The sequence below is a fragment of the Syngnathoides biaculeatus genome, chromosome 4 (genome assembly GCF_019802595.1).
Source record: "Syngnathoides biaculeatus isolate LvHL_M chromosome 4, ASM1980259v1, whole genome shotgun sequence".
Lineage (NCBI taxonomy): Eukaryota > Metazoa > Chordata > Actinopteri > Syngnathiformes > Syngnathidae > Syngnathoides > Syngnathoides biaculeatus.
This window is the reverse complement of record NC_084643.1, coordinates 8,859,244-8,871,044: the sequence shown is the minus strand read 5'-3', so window position 1 is coordinate 8,871,044 and position 11,801 is coordinate 8,859,244.

Sequence of the window (11,801 nt, the reverse complement as noted above, 5' to 3'; positions counted from 1 at the left end):
GACGTTGAACCGGAGGAGAATATTTACACGTGATGGCTGGTGCGCAACCAAATACTCACGCCTGAGTAGTGATTACTTCATTTCAGGTAGGAATTATTCCTCTCAATCTCAAATTCCCAAGAAGTATTTATAATGCCAAGTTGGCTCATTTGAGAATAATGCGTTTAAAAAAAAAAACAAAAAAAAAAAACATATGCGTGCGGCTGCAATATGCTTCCACGTACGGAGACGACAACTTCCTGTCCTCTTTTTTTCCAATCATAATTAATGAATGCGAGTTTGTGTAAAACCAGGGACGACTTATGTAAATATTGGTATTTGTATTGAATACGATCTGAAAAGATTGATGGATTTTGGCAAAGGTTAATGTGTAGCTGAACACGCTTCCGCGTTCCTGAGCTGTCTTCCCGTTGAGAACAGATCCACCAACGAAGTATTTGTACGCGTCCAGACTTTTCTACGCTTTCAAACTCTTCCGTGTAAATCTCGACGACTTACTCAGCAGATGCACGTGTAGATCCAGTTGTCCGAGACAAGCGGAAGCGAATTAACGGTCCACTTTCTTATCGGCAAAAACATCGACTTTGGCATTAAATATGGGTCCTCTGTGCCGAGTGTCTCTCATTTTTCCACGTACCTTCGTTGATTATCACCTTCTAAATGTTTAACAGTATCAGACATGACTCTGGGGGTCGTGCAATAAGACATATTTACGTTTTGTCTCCAGCTGACTTAGCATTGAAGAATGCTTTGTTTGACCGGCACTTCCGGCGAGCGACGTGATGTGATGACGTAGGTGCGCGAGCTCTATAGTCCTGCTAATATCCGATTCGGAAAATATGGCGCTTCGATGTGCCCGGGGAGCGTGTAATGGAGACGAGCGCTATCCGGAGAGATTACTGGGAGGGTATCTGGTGGGCTTTCCCAATCCAAAGCGTCATTTAGATAAACGCAATCGGTGGATGAAGGTTTGTGGCCGACGTCGCGACCATCCGAACGTATCGAAGATGAATCAGCACAAAGCCGTCTGTTCCGAGGTAAGTGATTCCATCAATCGGTGTAACTAGTCGGTCCTCTATGCCAAGTGTCTCTCGGTTTTCCACGTACCTTTGTTTATTATCACCTCTAACCTTCGAAAGGTTCAACGCGATTGGACAAAACTCTGGACATATTTTCGTTCCGTCTCAACGGACTTAGCACTGAACAATGCTTTGTTTGCCCGGCAATATGGCCGGTGACGTAGGTGCACGAGTTGAATATATATATATACACCGGGAGATTTAGCACAACGAATCGTCGGCTTTATTTAATATTTTGCTAAACTGACATGGCATCAATGTCGCGATATGTGGGGCCACAATGCATGCTGGGAAAGAGGAACCTCCTCGAAAGCATCGATGACGACTCCCTGCTGGAAGTCAAGTCAAGGTTGGCTGACAAATACATTTTTTTGGGAAATTTTTCTTTTTCTTGTTCCTCCCCGGCGCCGGCGCCACCGTGTGTCACGCCGTCCTGTGACACGCTCGCTCGTTCCGCGCCACTCGGGGGACGTCTATAAGCCCCCCCTGCAGCTTTCCTAATGAACATGTGGCTTCTCTCTCTCGGGCACAATTGAGGCAAATTCATAGGCAGAGGACGGGGGGGCATTAGCCAGATGGTGCCGTGGGTGGCATCCTTTCTCCGGCCGTCCATTACAGTCGCGCGCTGCCGACAAAACACACAAAAGTGCACCATCCCCTGGATCTGACGACGCTGTGCGGTCTTGGCGTGCGTGCTGGATTTCCCAGGTTCAGTAAAGGCAGATGATTGTACGTGAATATGGAGATGTAAATGCAATTCAAATCTGGGCGGGGGGAGATTGCCAGCCGCTTATGTTTGATGGAGTTATCGCATGTTTCGCTTTGATTTGACACATGGAAGCATTGAAAGTGACCAATGGTTTGTTTGCGGTGATCAAAAAACACCCGTTCATCATGTACAGTGAAGAAAAGAAGTATTTGAACACCCTGCTGTATTGCAAGTTCTCCCACTTGGAAATCACGGAGGGGTCTGGAACTTTCATCGTAGGTGCATGTCCACTGTGAGAGAGATCATCTAAAAAGAAAAATCCACAAGTCACAATGTATGTATGTATGTATATATATATATATTTTTTTTTTTAACGATTTATTTTTGTGACACAGCTGCAAATAAGTATTTGAACACCTGAGAAAACCAATGTTAACATTGGGTACAGTACCCTGGATTTGCAGTCGCAGAGGTCAAACGTTTCCTGTACTTGTTCACCAGGTTTGCACACACTGCAGGAGGGATTTTGGCCCACTCCTCCACACAGATCTTCTCGAGATCGGACGGGTCTCTGGGCTGTTTCAGCTCCCTCCAAAGATTTTCTATTGGGAGAAAATTTCAGACCCCTCCATGATTTCCAAGTGGGAGAACTCGCAACATAGCTGGGGGTTCAAATACTTGTTTTCTTCACTGTATAGGGAACACTGGAGGAGAAGTCTGCGAGTAATTGACCCGTGCAGAAAGGGTTCCGGTTTCTTATAGTTCCCACAATGCACTACAGCGATGCGTTTGAAACGGAAACTGAACTTTGGCGGCAAAGACGAGCCCTCATTTGTTTTTCCACCTCTGTGCCATCTGCCAGGTGAGGTGGCACGCAGCGGTTCGGCCTTTGCGGGGTTGTCGCGCGGTCCCCATGGCAACCGTGGAGCCACGGCGGGCGGGCGGGCGAGCGGGCTTCATCCAATCTGGGAGTGCTGAACGGCGGCGCCGTCTGGGCGGGGAATCGCGCGGCGTCTGCGAGCCGTTCGTCGCCGTACGTTGCGCCCCCGCTCAACATTCCCATGCAAGCCTTAGATTCCCCTTCTCAGTGTTCCCCCTGCGGATTAAAAGACCCCAGCCCCCCCCACACCCCCCCCCCCCTCGCATCCCTTCCACTCTGGTCAATCGATACCTCATACACTTTCTCTCTCTCTTGCCGCCACGATATTCCGGCTCTGGAAAATAATAGGATTTCATTAGTAGCGCTGGATCTTGTTGTATTACTCTTATCCCTCCCTGAAGAAGATGGGGATTATTGGGGGGGGGGGGGGGGGGGGCTCTCTGCAAGGTGAGTAGGGAGAGAAGCTGAGTGAGGCAGGACTGACCAATCGGGTGGCTTGCTGTGGAAAGAAAGCGTTAGTTATGGCGGGGGGCACTTCTTACCGCCACCAAGGACAATAGCAGTGCCACGAATCTGTTCCAGCAACCCCAAAAAATCAAATCAGAAATTGGAATTCAACAATGTTGTAAGTAAGATGATGAAAAAATTATATGGGTGTTGAAATATCTGTTCCTTGAGGGGCGATCCGCAACGTCAATGCGAGTATGGTTAGCCTGTCTATGGCATTTTACGGTGTTTTGTTTTGCGATTTGGCATCAAGCTCGCCGAATTTTGTAAGTGATGCGATTTGGTTAAATACAAAACATTGAATCCTGCGTTTTAGGTTTTATTTTCCCGTAGGAATGATGATTTTAGGTGGCGCGGTGACCCAGCCGGTAAAGCGTTGGTCTCACAGTTCTGAGGACCCGGGTTCGATCCCGGCCCCGCCTGTGTGGAGTTTGCACGTTCTCCCCGTGCCTGTGTGGGTTTCCTCCGGGCACTCCGGTTTCCTCCCACATCCCGAAAACGTGCAACGTCAATTGGGCACTCTAAATTGCTCCTAGGTGTGATTGTGAGTGTGACATTGGCTGGCAACCAGTCCGTGATGTATAATACTTATGTCCATAACAATAGAACGGCGGCACGGTGGATCAGCTGGTAAACTGTTGGCCTCACAGTTCTGAGGGCCTGGGTTCAATCCCGGCCCCGCCTGTGTGGAGTTGGCATGTTCTCCGCGTGCCTGCGTGAGTTTTCTCCGGGCATTCTGGTTTCCTCCCACATTCCAAAAAACATGCAACATTATTTGCGCACTCTAAATTGCCCGTAGGTGTGATTGTGAGTGCGACTGGTGTCTGTCTGCGATTGGCTGGCAACCAGTTCAGGGTGTACCCCGCCTCCTGCCCGTTGATAGCTGGGATAGGCTCCAGCACTCCCCGTGACCCCCTTGAGGATAAGCGATGGATGGCAATTTTACAGCTTGACACAAACACCTTTTGGAAGTCACTATCAGCTGCTTGTTGTGAAGTTCTTTGTCACAATAACGCATTTGAGATGGTAAAATGTGGGTTTATGAGCGAGGTCGATGTAATTCAGTATTGCGCCAAATCAGGATTTTTGAGAGGCCGTGACAGAGGTCAATAATCTACTCAATGCCATCCTTCTTACCACTAAGTAGCTTATGCTGCTGTTGTTTCTTATCTGCTTTGTTTGTTATTTAGGAGGATTATATTAAAATGGAAACAAAAAAATCTCGCAAGACATTTTATGGCGAGGTTATGAATGGAGGCGGCACGGTGGACCAGCTGGTAAACCGTAGGCCTCACAGTTCTGAGGTCCCGGGTTCAATCCCGGACCCGCCTGCGTGGAGTTTGCATGTCCTCTCCGTGCCTGCGTGGGTTGTCTCCGGGCACGCCGGTTTCCTCCCACATCCTAAAAACATGCAACATTCATTGGACACTCTAAATTGCCCCGAGGTGTGATTGTGAGCGCGGGTGTTTGTCGCCATGCGCCCAACGATTGGCTGGCGACCAGTTCAGGGTGTACAGCTGAGATAGGCTCCAGCACTCCCCTTGACCCTTGTGAGGATAAGTGGCAAAGAAAATGGATGGTTATGAATGGACCCTTGAATTTGAGTTCCAGTGATTTTGTTGCTAAAAAAAAAAAAAAACATGGGTGATTTTCTCTTCAGTGTCTTATGAATAATGCATAATGAATGTTAATTGCACAATTCAGGCTTCTGCATTGTTGATAGCTCGCTCCAGCCGATGCGTTCAATGCACTGTGGTTTTTCACAGTTTCCAGTGGTTCTCCTTTGAAGTGTTAAACCAAATGATACGGTTTTTTGTTTGTTTTTTACATTGAAGTAGGTGAGGACATCTGAAAATATGTATAATTGATGATTGGGGTGGGCGGGAGGAGGCCCTTGACAGAGGTCAGCCATCGATGCCGTGCCGTTCTCGTAACCTCCGTAAAGAAGATTATGCTGTTATTGTTTCGCGTTTGTTTTGTTCAACGCTGAGGAGGATTATACACAATAGATTAACAAAAATCCTTGTGACAAGGTTGTGAATAAGTCATGTCAGCGTGAGTATAGATGATTTCATTTTTTTTTTAATTGAAGGAAACTGTTGACAAAAGTGGAATTGCCCCCCCCCCCCAAAAAAAAAAAAAATAATGTCACAGTTAAATTTTAGGTGACATGGTGGCCTCAGCTGGTAAAGCGTTGGCCTCACAGTTCTGAGGCCACGGGCTCGATCCCGGCCCCACCTGTGCGGAGTTTGTACGTTCTCCCCGTGCCTGCGTGGGTTTTCTCCGGGTGGGCACTCCGGTTTCCTCCCACATCTCAAACACATGCAACATTTATTGGACACTCTAAATTGCCCCTAGGTGTGATTGTGAGTCTCGATGTGCCCTGCGATTGGCTGGCAACCGGTTCGGGGTGTACCTTGGCTCCTGCCCGTTGACAGCTGGGATAGGCTCCAGCACTCCGTGCAACCCTCATAAGGATAAGCGGCATAGAAAATGTTAAATTTTTTCTTGGCTAATTGACCCCCTGACCACAAGCCACAAAGTGTTTTGTTTTTTTTTACCCACGCAAGTCCGTCCAATCCGTGCCAAAACGAGATTTGCCCCTCGAGGAAAAAAGTCCCCCCCCCCCCCACCCTTTCCTGGCTTCATATTAAAATTCATGGCGTCTCTCGGCAGCGAGCACAAATGTCAGCGCGGAGGGCCGTGATGTATGCTCTCATTCTCTCGCCTTCCTGTCGCTCCATCCTTCTTTTTCCGCTCCCTCGCCGTCTTTGTTCCCGTCGGCCGGACGCCGAGCGCCTCCGGCCGCCGCCGGAGCGGGGAAAAAGGAGGGAGGAGAAGCGGACGCCGACGCGTCGCGCTGCTCCTCATTTTGGGGCCGCATGGGGGAATGTTGAAACACGTCCCCTCCGTCCCCGTTCAGGCCCACGTCCTCGGCGGGTGTGCTCGCCCAATGTGGTTCTCAAAGTGGGCTTCCCCGAGCTGTAACTCGGGGGTCCGTAAAATTGTTTGCAGGAAATCAGGGTAGGTCAACAATTTAGAGATAGTGGGATTTTTAGATGAAATTTTAGGACAAACATCAAATAACCTAAACCAAAATCCATCCATTTTCTTAGCTGCTTATCCTCACATGGGTCGTGGGGAGTGCTGGAGCCCATCCCAGCTGTCAAAGGGCAAGGAGGCGGGGTTACACCCTGAACTGGTCGCCAGCTAATCGCAGGGCACATGGAGACAAACAGCCGCACTCACAACCACACTGACGGGGCAATTTGGAGTGCCCAGTTAATGTTGCATGTTTTGGGGATGTGGGAAGAAACCGGAGTGACCCGAGGAAACCCACGCAGGCACGGGGAGAACATGCAAACTCCACACAGGTAGGTCCGGGATCGAACCTGGGAACTCAGAACTGTGAGGCCAAATCTTTACAGCTGAGCCCACCATGCCACCTGGGCTAAATCCATTTTGTTCATTTTTCTTTCAAGAAGTAAAAACACAGATGGCAACTGGTTTAAATCAAAGTTTAGTCTCCATTTTGAGCAAACCTTTGTTGCACACAACACTTTTTCCGATTTATCAGTACAACACTGGGTCAACTCCCATTTCCAAGACGGTCACAGCCACGAAACCAGGCCTCAACTCCTGCAAGAAGGTCCCAGAAAGTCAGGTTGAGATTGAGAGAAGACCCAGAAAGTAAGCGGTGCATAAGCTTGAGCGCCAGCGCATCCGCACGTCAGGCCCGCCACACCCGGCGCAACGTTTGTGACGCATCACGAAGCCCCGACATCCCTGCGTGCGTGGAGCATTTCTGGCTTTTTTTCACGCTAATTTCGAGTTGTGATGGAACCAGACTGGCATGGCGGGGGTCGAAAGCTTCACACGTGGGGAAAATAAATTCCAGATTTTGAAACAAAATGGACACGGTGGCCGCATTGAGCACGTTGTCGCCTTCCACCTCGCTTGTCTTACGGTTTCGCCCATGTCGTGGGAGATAAAGTTGCTACTCTCCTTTTTGGAAACAATGACGCTAGTGGGATCAGTTGTTCATTTGTAGCTCCACTCTGTGAGCAGCCATTTTGTTAGCAAAACCAGTACGAGTTAGCCAGCAGGGTCGGGAAAATGTTGAATTGAATCAAACTAAATTTGCGGGGACGGACTGAAATGCAGGACTTTGAGGCAGAGGCATAATGTTCAGCGTAGTTTATTCCGGAAACTGTGTCATACAGCAGTACGACGAGGCGGAGGCAAAGAAACGACAGGCGAGGCGGGATCCAAAAGACATACAGCAAGGTCCGATGACTGTGGGGCAAACTCAGAATTTGTGTATTTGGTTACATTCCTTTCCATTAAACGTATCGGAATGATTATTTTTCAAATGGTTACAGGAGGTTTTTGCAGTTAAAAAGTTGGGAGAATGTCGGAGAACAAGTCCACTGATGTGATTGTCATCTCTTTGGGACGGGACCCAGGCAGGGAGTTAAAACGTCTGCAGAGCGTATTTGTAGAGGGAAAATGGAGAGTCAAGTGGGCTTTTCCTCCATTTTTCTGCTCTCATCGTGACATTCTAAACACCGGCCGACAGATTTAAAGCCCCGGCAGGGACATAAGGCGCACACTTGGAATAAAAAAAAATAAATACGGTCGGAGCAGGGGAGGAGATGACCGTAATTTGCGGACGTCAGGCCGGTCTTAGGTGCGTAAATCTACGTGCAATTCATCTGGTGTATCGAGGGCGGAAGCTAAACAGGAGCGCAAACCGTTTGTTGGCTCCAACGCGGGGTTCCCGCCATCATTCATCCGTTTTCATCGACGGGTCGCCAACCTGACCCCGAGGGCCACTTCGTGAGCAGCCGTCGTACGAAGGGCAGGGCATCGTACATGACCCGTTGGCGGCCAACTTCCAAAAAAAAAAAAAAAAAAAAAAACTCCTTATACTTTGTTTGATGTGAACAAAGTCAGATTCGAAATTCAAAGCACAAATAATAATAATAATAATAATAATAATAACAATTTATGACCTGGTCCTCGCGGGCAATTATGCACCCACGGGCACCGTGTCGGTGACCCTGGATTTAAAGCATCCATCCTACAACAAAACACGATTTGTTTTATTAAAGTTGTACGAAGACATATATAATGTGTTCATATTCAGTCACAAGGTCGCTTGCCACAAAATTTTCTAATTAAAAAATTCTTTTGATCAATGAGAAGATGTGTGTTAAGAAGAACAAACACAAGAGGAAGAAGAAGAAGAAGAAGGTGAAGAAAAAGGAGAAGCAAATGATGATGAGGAGGAAGAGGAGGAGGAGGAAGAAGACGAAGATGAAGAACAACAGCACGAGGGGAAGAAGAAGAAGAAGAAGGTTTGAAGAAAAAGGAGAAGCAAATGATGATGAAGGAGGAGGAGGAGGAAGAAGAGGAAGAGGAAGAACAACAACACGAGGAAGTAGAAGAAGAAGACGAAGAAAAAAGAAGGAGAAGCAAATGATGATGATGAGGAAGACGAAGAGGAAGAACAACAACACGAGGAAGTAGAAGGAGAAGATGAAGAAAAAGAAGGAGAAGCAAATGATGATGATGAGGAAGAGGAGGAAGAAGACGAAGAGGAAGAACAACAACACGAGGAAGTAGAAGAAGGAGAAGATGAAGAAAAAGAAGGAGAAGCAAATGATGATGATGAGGAAGAGGAGGAGGAGGAAGAAGACGAAGATGAAGAACAACAACACAAGGAAGTGGAAGAAGATGAAGAAAAAGGAGAAGCAAATAATGATGAGGAGGAGGAGGAGGAAGAAGACAAAGAGGAAGAACAACAACACGAGGAAGTAGAAGAAGGAGAAGACGAAGAAAAAGAAGGAGAAGCAAATGATGATGATGAGGAGGAGGAGGAAGAAGACAAAGAGGAAGAACAACAACACGAGGAAGAAGAAGAAGAAGGTGAAGAAAAAGGAGAAGCAAATGATGAGGAAGAGGAGGAGGAGGAAGAAGACGAAGAGGAAGAACAACAACATGAGGAAGTACAAGAAGGAGAAGACGAAGAAAAAGAAGGAGAAGCAAATGATGATGATGAGGAAGAGGAGGAGGAGGAAGAAGACGAAGAGGAAGAACAACAACACGAGGAAGTAGAAGAAGAAGAAGGTAAAAAAAAAGGAGAAGCAAATGATGATGATGAGGAGGAGGAGGAAGAAGAAGAAGACGAAGAGGAAGAACAACAAGATGAGGAAGTAGAAGAAGGAGAAGACGAAGAAAAAGAAGGAGAAGCAAATGATGATGATGAGGGAAGGAGGAGGAGGAGGAGGAAGAAGACGAAGAGGAAGAACAACAGCACGAGGAAGAAGTAGAAGAAGGAGAAGACGAAGAAAAAGAAAAAGAAGGAGAAGCAATGATGATGAGGAGGAGGAGGAGAAGGAGGAGGAGGAGAAGAAGACGAAGAGGAAGAACAAAACACACAAGGAAGTGAAGAAGAAGATGAAGGAAAAAGGAGAAGCAAATAATGATGAGGAGGAGGAGGAAGAGGAAGAAGACAAAGAGGAAGAACAACAAACACGAGAAGTAGAAGAAGGATAAGACGAAGAAGAAGAAGGAAAAAGGAGAAGCAAATGATGATGATGAGGAGGAGGAGGAAGAAGAAGAAGACGAAGAGGAAGAACAACAACACGAGGAAGTGGAAGAAGGAGAAGATGAAGAAAAAGGAGAAGCAAATGATGATGAGGAGGAGGAGGAGGAAGAAGACGAAGAGGAAGAACAACAGCACGAGGAAGAAGAAGAAGAAGAAGGTGAAGAAAAAGGAGAAGCAAATGATGATGAGGAGGAGGAGGAGGAAGAAGACGAAGAGGAAGAACAACAACATGAGGAAGTAGAAGAAGGAGAAGACGAAGAAAAAGAAGGAGAAGCAAATGATGATGATGAGGAGGAGGAGGAGGAAGAGAAGAAGAAGAAGGGAAGAACAACAACACGAGGAAGTAGAAGAAGGAGAAGATGAAGAAAAAGAAGGAGAAGCAAATGATGATGATGAGGAAGAGGAGGGAGGAGAGAAGAAGACGAAGATGAAGAACAACAGCACGAGGAAGAAGAAGAAGAAGAAGAAGGTGAAGAAAAAGGAGAAGCAATGATGATGAGGAGGAGGAGGGGGAAGGAAGAGGCAGAAGAGGAAAGGGAAGAAAACAACAGAGGAAGTAGAAGAAGAAGCCGTAAGGAAAAAGAAGGAGAAAGAAGCAAATGATGATGATGAGGAAGACGAAGAGGAAAGAACAACAACAACGAGGAAGTAGAAGGAGAAGATGAAGAAAAAGAAGGAAGAAGCAAATGATGATGATGAGGAAGAGGAGGAGGGAAGCGAGACGAAGAGGAAGAACAACAACACGAGGAAGGAAGTAGAAGAAGGAGAAGATGAAGAAAAAGAAGAGAAGAAATGCTGATGATGAGGAAGAGGAGGAGGAGGAAGCGAGGAAGAGAAGACGAAGATGAAGAAACAAACAACACACAAGGAAGTGGAAGAGAAGAAGAAAAGGGAAGAAGCAAAAAATGATGATGAGGAGGAGGAGGAGGAAGAAGGACAAAGAGGAAGAACAACAACACGAGGAAAGTAGAAGAAGGAGAAGACGAAGAAAAAGAAGGAGAAGCAAATGATGATGAGGAGGAGGAAGGAGGAAGAAGACAAAGAGGTAGAACAACAAAAACACGAGGAAGAAGAAGAAGAAGGTGAAGAAGAAGAAAAAATGAAAGAAAAAGGAGAAACAAAATGATGAGGAAGAGGAGGAGGAGGAAGAAGACGAAGAGGAAGAAGAACAACAACATGAGGAAGTACAAGAGGAGAAGAGGAAGAAAAAAAGAAGAGAAGAAAATGATGAGGGATGAGGAGAGGAGGAGGAGGAAGAAGACGAAGAGGAGAAACAAACAACACGAGGAGAGGAGAGAGAAGCGAAGAGAAGGGAAAGAAAAAAGGAGAAGAGAATAAAAAAATGATGAGAACCAGGAAGAAAAAAAAAAAAAAAGAAACAAAAGGAACAACTAAAACCCCGAAGAAGAAAAAGAAGGTAAAAAGAAAAAAAAAGAAGCAAATGATGATGATGGAGGAGGAGGAGGAAGAAGAAGAAGACGAAGAGGAAAGAACAACAAGATGAGGAAGTAGAAGAAGGAGAAGACGAAGGAAAAAGAAGGAAGAAAGAAGCAAATATGATGTGAGGAGGAGGAGGAGGAGGAGGAGGAAGAAGACGAAGAGGAAGAACAACAGCACGAAGAAGTAAGAAGAAGAAGAAGACGAAGAAAAAGAAGGAGAAGCAATAGGATGATGAGGAGGAGGAGGAGAAGGAGGAGGAAGAAGACGAAGAGGAAGAACAACAACACAAGGAAGTAGAAGAAGATGAAGAAAAAGGAGGAGAAGCAATAATGATGAGGAGGAGGAAGAGGAAGAAGACAAAAGAGGAAGAACAACAACACGAGGAAGTAGAAAAAAGGAGAGAAGAAGTAAAAAAGAGAGAAGCAAATGATGATGATGAGGAGGAGGAGGGGACGAAGAAGAAGACGAGAGGAAGAACAACAACACGAGGAAGTGGCAGAAGGAGAAGATGAAGAAAAAGGAGGCAAATGATGATGAGGAGGAGGAGGAGGAAGAAGACGAAGAGGAAGAACA